The sequence below is a fragment of the Manduca sexta genome, chromosome 11 (assembly GCF_014839805.1).
Source record: "Manduca sexta isolate Smith_Timp_Sample1 chromosome 11, JHU_Msex_v1.0, whole genome shotgun sequence".
In the NCBI taxonomy this organism is placed as follows: Eukaryota; Metazoa; Arthropoda; class Insecta; order Lepidoptera; family Sphingidae; genus Manduca; species Manduca sexta.
This window is the reverse complement of record NC_051125.1, coordinates 9,730,709-9,742,187: the sequence shown is the minus strand read 5'-3', so window position 1 is coordinate 9,742,187 and position 11,479 is coordinate 9,730,709.

The following is an 11,479-nucleotide window of genomic DNA, read 5'->3' as shown; positions in this document are numbered from 1 at the left end:
TTGAATAGTCCTTTGTTTGTGGAGTGCTCAAAGTTATATATCATCACGCTATGGCCAATAGGAGCGGAGCAGTAATGGCTAATCTCAGGAACTACCAGTTTGAACTAAAAAAATCGTTTTGTGTTGGATAGCCCTTTATTTGTGGGGTGCTATAGACTGTATATAATCACGCTGTATACCAATAGGAGCGGAGCAGTAATGAAACATGTTGCAAATACGGGGACAATTTATTAGTTTTGAGAGATTCCGTTGCGTGCGCTGCGTAAACGGTTAAAGTTATGCAACAATGATGTATGACGGGATTGTTCCTCTTAAAAAGTTATACAAAAATTATTATAAAACAAAAGTCCCCCGCTACATCTGTCTGCCTGAACGTCTTAAACTCAAAAACTACCCAACGTATTAAGATGAACTTTGGTATGGAGACAGTTTGAAACCCTGGGAAGAACATAGGCTCCCGGGAAACTACTACTTTTATAATGGAAAACTTTAGCCTGAAAAACTTTATAACGCGGGTGGAGCCGCGAGCAAAAGCTAGTTATCTTTATAAACCACTGACAATATGTAATGCCTTCAGTTGCCACGGCGTGCACGGGAATGTAAAAAACAATCATTAACATGAGTAATAATGTCAACAGTCTTAAAACTATAGTAAATTATTATATTATAAATTAAGAACAATTTTAACTGTACTAAATGCTTATATTAAACAGGAACATAATGGACTTCACTAAGAATCGTAGATGGGCTACTGCCTTTCGATGTAGAAATATAGATTAGAAATCCCTAAAACTCACCCATCATAAAAAAAAAAACAGAAGTCAACTCGTTAGGTTTTTGTAGAATTGTTTTACCTACTTACGGCAACCCTATTTACGTATATATATGGTAAGGATCTGAACCAATTTTGACCTAAAATATAAAAACCATTACTAAAAACGCAACAGAAGTCAACTCGTTATTTTTTTTTTTGTAAAATTCTGTTACCAATTTATAAAAGCAGGCCTTTTTATGTTCATAGTGCTAGAATCTAAAGCGATATTGCTTTAAAATAAAAGGACCATTACTAACTTCAGAAATACTTTCACAAAGATTTCACCAACCAACCGACCGGTACTGTCAATAACCAAGTGCCCCGGGTCTGTCAAATGCTTTAGTATTTTAAAGCAAAAATATCTCAAATACCCAAAAGCATTTTAATCTTAACAATATAAATACGTGAAGAGAAAATGTTGCAATCCTTTATAAACACATTATACGCACGAAGGAGTCTGAGCTTTGGCAGGATTAAAGTTCATATAGAGTGCAGAAAATGAAATGTATATATATGTTACAAATATACTCGACGGTTGAATTTCGAGTATTCAACTACCACTAGCATAAATCACATCTACAGTGCGAAGTTCAGTCAGCCGCAAAAGTAGCTGAAAAAATATTAAGTAAACCATTTGAAATTTTATTTTATTAAAACCATTATTTATACTGAGACAGAATTTAAAGGCGCTGTGAAATCTTTAATTTGTCCACTTTTGTGGCTGACTGTACGTATACGATCAATAAGGACAAAAGTATAAATAACCTGTTTCACCAACACCAATTATACAAAAAGCGTAATGATAATGAAGTACACGGAACGACGATAATTATGAACCGCGACGTGATTGGTACATAAATTACTTATTTACATGACCAAATATAATACGAGATGATTTATCAGAGAACACTCCTCATTTATCGAGATCCATTCTTTTGTATGTAATTAATGAACGCTTTGATTTATTATGAAAACAAATGTATCGGAATAAATCTTGCCGTTCATTTCTTACATTATTTATTGTTGCGCTCTGTTGACAACTTTGAAAAGAAAAGAAGTTTGGTATATATTTTTTTTAACTGGCTTTTGATTACGACTAAGTACGTGAGAATGTTGTTTGGCAAAATTTAATAAAAAACATTTGGAAAAATACGGCTTTGTTCTGTAGCTTCCTTAGTCAGAAATGTTTTTGAATTCGATCAATAGCTCCAGAGATAAGTGCCCCAAACAAAATAACAGTTTCAGAAACTTTGCCTTTATATTTCTAAATGGAATCTTTGAGTCCAAATTTACGCTATCGGTTAATCAAAACAAACGCTGAAGATTCCAGTCTTAACAAACAAACGTGTATGAAAACCAAGAATCATCTCAAAATAAGAACATTAAAACGCCAGTCACACAATATTTTAATAAATATATCACAACATAAAATATAAATATATTCTTTTTTATTGCTTTGAATGACGAAACGAGCTTACCGGTTGCCTGATGGTAAGCGATACGACTGCCCATAAACAATAGAAACACCATCCAACACCTTGAATTACAAAGTATTGTTTAGTATTCCACAACGCTCGCCATCCTTAGATGTGAGATGTTGTGTCTCATTTTGTCCAGTAGCTCTTCAAACCGGAACACAACAGTGACTACAGACTGCTGCCTGGCCACAGAAATAGACATTACAGTGGTACGTACCCAGGCAAACTTTCACATATGAAAGACCTACCACCAGTAATACATACTATTACGTCAAATTCAACGTAGTCATTTAATTTAAAAACAGAAAGTTTCATGAACCTATCTGTCCATCTGCCAGTAAGACAACAATAACAGTTGGCATAAAATAAATGTTATTTTAACTTCAGTATTACGCGAGCAGTCGCTGCAATTTGCCGCATCAGTGAGTTGACGATTCACGGTCTTCGAAAATTACACTACGTTCGGGAATGTTCGCCTAAACGAATTCTGCCGATGTCAAACTGCGAAAAAATATCTCGTGTTTTTATTGCTTACTCACTTTTCCCGGCGGCGTTACCTGCTTCGAATAACTAAATAGGCCCTTAGGAATTTAGGTCAAACTCATATTGTTGGAATCTTAAGAGGTCTGAAGCTAGGAGATAAACTTTTGAACAATATTGTTTTACGCTTTCTGACCTAATTTCAGATCACTTATTTGTTTAGTGAAAATTAAAGTCAATCCGCTATCAGATTATTCAGTATCTGATATGATTGAAGTCCGATTGATCGTGCAATATATAGGTTATTCGGTTGATGAATACGATAAAAAACAATTTCTAGATAGTTGATTTGCGGCATCAATCTGTTATATGAGCAATCAGTTTAGTATCAGTCACTTCTCAGCTCTACTTAGCCATTTCTTCCATAACTAGTCTCCACTCTATTTCAATATCAAGAAGAGTAATATCTATTTGATTGATCGTATAATTTCGACCCTGAATCCCTCAATCCATTTTCATAAAACCTTGATCACTACCACTAAACTCGCTGTAGTGGCTTTTTCTCAAAAGTATCAACCCGAAGTCTCGCCCCCATCACATCATAGGACGGAATGACGCAAAAAGAGTTACCAATGCCGTGAGTATATGTAAACTGATAATCCCACCTGATCCCACATTGTTCGTATCTATCCAAATGACATTCAAACCCATACTTTACGACTCACAAACAGACCAATCCCACCGCGATTTACAATTTAAAATATAAGAATCCATATTTTACGTAGCGCTGTTCGCGGTATTCCCTCCGTATCCATTTTATTACCTTTTCAAACCCTGTAACAGGTAGGGATTCTTGTGTTTTTATCATTTTTTTTCATAAAGTATTGGGTCTGTGTCGGCGAAGTACCGTACGTTATTTTTATAACTTCACGTATATCATTACCAGGATGATTTCTTAATACACCCTTTTTACGCTCGTTACGTTAATATTTGCGATGTGATCTTGCAGAGTTGTTGATGTTATGTCTGTCTGGTGACGCAGTTTTGTTAAGGGGCCTTGTGTTATTGAACTTTCTCGAAACCTAGTTTTTGTAATCCTCAAGATTGTTAGACTTCTCGTCTATAACATTGAATAGATGACTATAGGTCATGACTTCCTCTTGCTGGTGGTAGGATATATTTTATATTCGCCTAGATAGCGATCACCATACACAAGGGGTTAAAACCCGCCATAGTTTTGGGATCAGCCTGTGTATATACGGTTCCAACAGGCCAGCATAATAGTGTCGACTGCTGAGGGGTAATCATATCTCGTCAGACGACTTTCTATTGGACCACATACCACTTACATATTTACCAACAACTGCAGTAGGGTCACTTTACTTGTGACCATATAAAAAAGTAAAGTCTGAACTATTGAAGTTTCAATGAAAACATTCTCCCGAACTTTCACGCGAGTAGAACCGCGACAAACACTAGTTAAACCAGAAAAGTCATCTCTCTGTTAATATTATCTTAGGCATTTTGTTCACACTCATTAACTTTGAAGCTATTATTTAAGCAGCGAAATTGCCACTCGACAACAGCTGAGACTAACATCTTAACGTGCAGGCACGAGGGGACTCAGAACTCAAGGTCGCTTGCTGTGAGGTACAGTCAGCAATACTCCAAAGATATAGTTAATTCCACAAAATTAGTATGAGAACGGGGATGTATGCGTGATGGCAACGTTTTTGTCTAATATCCGCCCTATTGCGTCTAAGGGAACATATTCGTATTTTTTCAACACATTCATAACCGTACAGATAAAAGAGCTAAAAATCCCGCATTTACTTCTATGGCTATCGAAGCTGTCCTTCGATTAGAGCACCCGTAACTGCAACAAGACGGATTCGCCAGCGTAGACGGAATAAGGCCAATGACTATATAGCAGTAGCGAAAGTTCTATGTAACCCAATTCCTGCCGGCTTTCTTCCATCCTTCTAATTATCAATAGAACGATTTGCGAACCTCACTTATACATATTAGTACCTATAGGTTGACTGCCTCGGTGGCATAGTTGTATTGCATGCGCGGTATGACAGCGCTCTGAAGTCTTGAGTTCGAATCCTGGGTCGGACAAATTTATATTTGGGTTTTTTCTGCTCAGTATCAGCCCGAATCTGAAATTTGTGCCCGATATGGCGATAGGCTCGCCCCCTATCACATCATGAGACGGAACATACTTGGCGAAAAGTGAGTGCCTTGGTTGTGCCTCTGCAGACCCCTTCGGAGATAAATGCGTGATGTTGTGTGTATGTAATACCTATAGGATGTGTGCCCTTTAGAAAAATTTTACTCTTCACTGCTGTATACTTCTTAAGCACTACCTTCTAAGCAACGCCAGTAATAGCAGCCATCTTGACACCGTGTGTTGACTAATCCATGAACCGATTTAAATTCATAAAATAATTTGAACTTAATCTATTTTCAACAGCATTGTACACAAATAAACCTTTCATAGTTCGTTTTCTTCGATTGATTCGATCAGTGCAATTTTCAAATAAATTCTTCATTATATGCCCAGATAATGTAATTAAGTCTGAGAATTGTAAACACCCCTGAGGCTGTGTCTATGTTTACGAACGTAATGTTTGAATTGTTTGTTAATTTGGAATTTTATTGAGTTTTATTCTTATTGCGGCTTAATTTTGAGTGTATTAAAAATACGCGACGTCTTGCTTTGAAACGAATGGTTACTAATTACTGCTAAATGAATATCCAAAAGCTTTTTGACTAACAACAACAATTAATTGCCAATAGGCCGGCGTTATTGTGTTGGTTGCTGAGGAATAATTATCTCTCGTCAGTCGATTTTCTATTGGACTGCACTCCACTTATCATCGGGTGCAGTGGGGCCAGTTAGCTGTCCTCGTATAAAAAACACTTACACATTCATACATGTGGGAATGGAACGTTAGTGTGATGCATGGAATGAAATGTAAAGTGTGTGAGCGAGAAAAAAGAAGAGAAGTGTGAATGACAGATGAATGTTGGAAAACTGAAGACGTAAAGGAGAAAAAATATATAAAGAAATGCAATTAATTTAAAAAGCGAAATTTTTATTTTTGGAACAAATCCCACAATTTTGGGGGGCTCGTCCGGGATCGTTCTAAAAATTAAAAGGGCAAACGACGAAAAACAGAAGACGTAACCGAAGAAAAACCAGAAGACGTAAACTAAGAAACAGAAGACGACGATCACAAAACGGGCCCAATCTGCACAATACCGCGTGTCACTTTAGAAGGCACCATGTCTGAACCAAGATACGAATCCAGCACGATGTTCCAGCTAGTTGAAGGGAATATTACAAAATTCAGCGGCGACGATAAAACATATTCGTCAGGGAAATGGGCTCTTGACATTGAAGAGAACGCTGAAATCTTCGGATGGTCTGACCAGCAGCGACTTATCATGGCGCGTCGATCGCTAACGGGAACCGCAGCCTTGTGGTTACGCAGCGAAAAGATTCACAAGACATTCAATGAGTTAAAAACTGCAGTATTAAAAGAGTTTCCCGACGTTATTAATGTCAAAGAGATGCACGAAATGATGTCTTCACGGAAGAAAAGACGTGATGAGACATATTACCAATATATGTTGACTATGAAGGAACTCGGTAAACGCGCAAAATTCCCCGATTACGTTAGTATTCAATATATAATTGATGGAATAGTTGATAACCCCGTAAACAAGACTATTTTATACGGTGTGACCACATATCCTTCGTTGAAAGAAAAACTTATAATATACGAGAATATAAAAAAAGCTCAGTTATCTATTAATAAGGAATCATCGTCAAGATCATCATCATACACAGCGCAAAAACCGGGAAGCAGCACGCTCAAACGCTGTTATAATTGCGGTGATCTAAGTCACGAAGCTTCTGCCTGCGCTACTGGGATAAAATGCTTCAGATGCAACCAATTTGGCCATATTAGTCAGCACTGTACCCAAAATGGCGGACAAGAAGCCTTTAAGAAAACATTCGTAATTCGTGAACCATCGAGTGCGATCGGTAGACACGAACAACAACGTAATGTTGGCAATAAAGTCGAACTGCAGCGGAAAATGCCGAATGATGTTCCGAAGACTCAATCACGACAAGTTTACTACAACTCGGCTCAAGACGGCGCTACCAACAACATTACTGAGGAAGAAATTTACGTTGCTACGATAAACAACACGATGACAGCGCGATGTTCTGATGTTGAGAGCACTGACAACGAGGCTACGACAATTGGTCGGAACGATGACATGATGACAAATAAGAATGACACCACATTATTTAATGAGTTTGGCGTTTACGATGTAAACAAACAATCTGGTAAATCTGTGGGACCTGCGAAACCATTTAAGAAGGTGATTTTTTCCGGCAAAACGGCAAATGCTCTTATAGACTCGGGTTGTGATGTGAATTTAATGTCTGATACTTTTTATAATGAACTTGGTATAACAGATTATGATATAAACAATAATATAGCATTGACCGGGTTAGGCTCTTCTAAAGTGCAATCATATGGTGCTGTAAAGTTGAATATTGTAATTGACGGTTCTAAATATGCTAATGTTACGTTTTATGTTATCTCTAAGGAAACTATGCCATTTGAAATTATATTAGGTAATGATTTTTTGAAGAACACTGTAATGTTTATGAAAGATTGTTCTGTGTGGTTGATGCCCAAAGACGATGAGTGGTGGAGATGTTTAATGAGTCATATACAGAATTCAACTATAAGAAAGAGCGTACAGCATTTGGTGAGTACCTACCATCCCCAACAAGTTAAAGAAGCCCCAATTCAAATGAAGATTATTATGAAGGATGATGTCCATGTACGATTTAATCCACGACGGATTTCACGTAGCGAGAAATTAAAAGTTGAGAAACAAGTGCATGAATGGTTAGAAAATGACAATTTACGCAAAGCTCAGGAAAATGATGTTGGTGTGAGAGCTATCAGTACAATTATAAAAGAAAATCCCTACCAGGACTATTGGATTGATAATGGATAGATGAAAGAGGTTTGATAATATTAGTTTAATTTGTTTCAAGTTTGTTATATTATGAAGTGTTAAGCGTTTATTTAGTTCAGTGATTTTACAAAAAGTTGTAAGTTAGGTATTTAAATGTTATAATTAGTATAGTTTCTCGAGTTTGAAGTTTATGTCCGAAGTAATAGTGAAGATGTTGATGTTTTATTTAATTTGTAATATAATTTATTTCTTAGTTATTATTTGTAGGTATGCCTGAGGACAGTCATGATGTCAGGACGGCCGAATGTGGGAATGGAACGTTAGTGTGATGCATGGAATGAAATGTAAAGTGTGTGAGCGAGAAAAAAGAAGAGAAGTGTGAATGACAGATGAATGTTGGAAAACTGAAGACGTAAAGGAGAAAAAATATATAAAGAAATGCAATTAATTTAAAAAGCGAAATTTTATTTTGGAACAAATCCCACATACATTATAAAACAAAAATCCTAATGCTTTCTTCTATATCAAAGAGAATAAACCGGGCATTATTCTAATTGCCTATTTAACCACTTAACCACTAGAAAGAGATTGATGATAAATATTTACCATCAATTTGTTTACAAGCATTTGTTAGATAGCGAAAAAATTCCACAAATGTTCATTTCCAAATACCGTTTGATTCTAAAGGTCAGGAACATACGCGATTATTGGAAACGTGCGTGTTCGTTCCGCTCTTTCGGCCATGAAAAAGAGAGTACTAGCTCTTGCTCGTCCGCGTGAAGAAGTTTGCCGGGATATTTTTTTTCTGACTTACCTGATTTGTATTATTAGGCATATTATGACCAAATTACACAAAATCATTATAAATTGTAGCCTATGTGTTATTCTAATATATAACTAATATTACAGTAAATTTTCATCCAAATCCGTTCAGTAGTTTTTTCGTGAAAGAGGAATAAACATACATACATCCATACATGCATTCTCACAAGCTTTCGCATTTATAATATTAGTAGGATAGTCTGAAACTGTTTGACAACATTATTTTTATTATCATTGTAATCTATAAAGCATCGATGCAGACAAACCTAATCGTTGATGTCTCACCCTCTCCCAATGGTCGTCCTGAGCAGAGATTCATCATAACCCGTTAGTGGGTTGCCCTCAGCATGGTCGCTTAGTTGGTCAAGGGCTGCGAGTGCCTAAAGCGCTCACCCGAAACTCCACTGTGTTTGTATAAGCCGACCCTGGTCAGACTAACAAACGTAGTCATGTTAGATAAAAATAAAAAAGTTAGAGAGAAACCAGCAACTTGTTACCCAGAAACACTATAATATAAAAGATGAAGTTGATGGAGCAACTATCAGTTTCATTGATAAATTCTAGATTTTTTTTAAAAACGAAATGCTGTGGTTTGTACATTTCTAAAGGCGAAAATAGACAAGCAGAGATACCACAGATCACCAAAGGCGTCACGCAGACTATAAATTTTTGCCGAAAAAAATACAACACAACTAACAGTTGCTTTAGTTAATAAAGCGAATATTATGGTCAAGGACTATTTCTCGCCAACACATAAAGCGTCTGCGTGACCTATTAAAGTCCTTCAAAGCGAAATCAAAATGGTTCATAATACCGATGGTAAAAACACACAGTAATACATACCCAGATAGAACCGCACAAAAAGACCTGCCACTATTAATTCTATCGATAATGGAATTATGTTTATAGAATTAGACAAACGGAGCGTTGCCTTTGTGTAAATAAATAAGCAGTAGTGTTATTCGTGGAAACTTTCCAACATTACTTGAATGTCAATGGAGTGGCTCATTTGAATTTGGATCGTATTTGCTAGACCTAAGTACGGATGTCTTTTGTGCCACGATCAACCTCGAAAATAGCTCAACAAAACTTCAAATCCCTTATATATTATTGTGTCCGTTTTCTACTAACATTTTTTTTCTTTATTATTATTATTTTTATTGCTTTTAATGACAAGACGAGCTTGGCGTTCGCCTGATGGTAAGCGATACGACCGCCCATAAACAGTAGAGTACAAAGTATTGTTTGGTATTCCACTGCGCTCGCCATCCTGAGACATGAAATGTTAAGTCTTATTAAGTCCAGTAGTTACAATGCCTTTCAAACCGGAACACAACAGTGACTAAACATTGCTGCTTGGCGGTAGAAATAGACATTGCGGTGGTACCTATCTTGTATTCCATCAACCTTTTTCTATCAACATTTTTTCTTTACTATCCAGTATGGTCTATTTGCACAATTTCATCCCAATCCTCATTCTATTTACCTACCTTTTTGACAAACAGACCTCAACTCACACCGTTAATACTTCTCGCGTTAAAATACTTAATTTAAATTAAATATATTCCGCAGTTCATATGAATTATCAGCCACCCCATTTAAATAAAATTAACAGTAAAATATGGCTTCATTACGGCAGCGTAAAATAATTACCGATGCTACTCGTTTAAAATCATCTGCGTCGAATATTCTCAGGATATCCCGATATTGACTCTGTATGAAATAAAAATAATGATGCAATTAATACTGGGTGATTATCATGCCCAACGAATGGTTGAATTCTGCAAATATAACTCATTATTAACGCCCACTGGTGATTTCAGACCATTTAGTTATTCAGACGATTGTGGAATCTTTTTTTTATTGCTTTGAATTACGAGACGAGTTTGCCGTTCGCCTGATAGTAAGCGATACGACCGCCCATCAACAGTAGAAACACCTTCCAACACTTTGAATTAGAAAGTATTGTTTGGTATTCCTCTGCGCTCGCCATCCTGAGACATGAGATGTTAAGTCTCATTATGTCCAGTAGTTACAATGGCTACAATGTTCTTCAAACCGAAACATAACAGTAACTACTCATTGCTGCTTGGCGGCAGAAATAGACATTGCGATGTACCTACCCAGACAGCCTCGCACATATGAGAGACCTACCACCAGTAAAATCAGTCATAAATCTCAAATCAAACTTTAAGACGTAGAGTAAACGTCTTTCATCTATTGCCTTGGCAAGGTTGGTCGCGTCTGTGCAATGCCTATGACATGAAGTTCGTTCGCTCGCCTAACGTCTTGTACAAATGAATAGCGATCACAGTTGTTATATTGCGAAAAATTGTCATACATTTCTGCAAAAATTTCGTATCGTTTGCGCGGCGCCTAACAGTTAGCTATTAAAAGGAACAGTGGGAAACGAGGGATATCTGATTTGGTTAGCGTTGTTACGGAAAAGTATCTGCTTTTTCCGCTATTAGCAGATAAGTGGCTGCCTTTCAGCGAGATTAGGCATAGACAATTCTATATCAAGATTGGGTATGTGGCGTAAGTGTGTTGCTTACGTGTTATATCCCAGGTTTGAACCCGGGTTGAGCAGTGATGTAGTGTTTTCTATTCACAATCAATTCCAGTCTGTCCGATCCAGAATTACATCTAGAATTATACCAAAATTTACCGGGGAGTTTAAATTTAGAGGGTCTAAATAATTGAAATTACATTTTTTTAAATATTCAAGTGTTGTATTGTGTTATTAAAAATATTTGTCAACTTGAATCTTCTAACAGTGAATACTTGAATAAAATTCATTAGGATTTGTATTTACCAATGTAACACAACTTAACCAACCTCTTAACAAATACACACATCACGCCTTTATCCA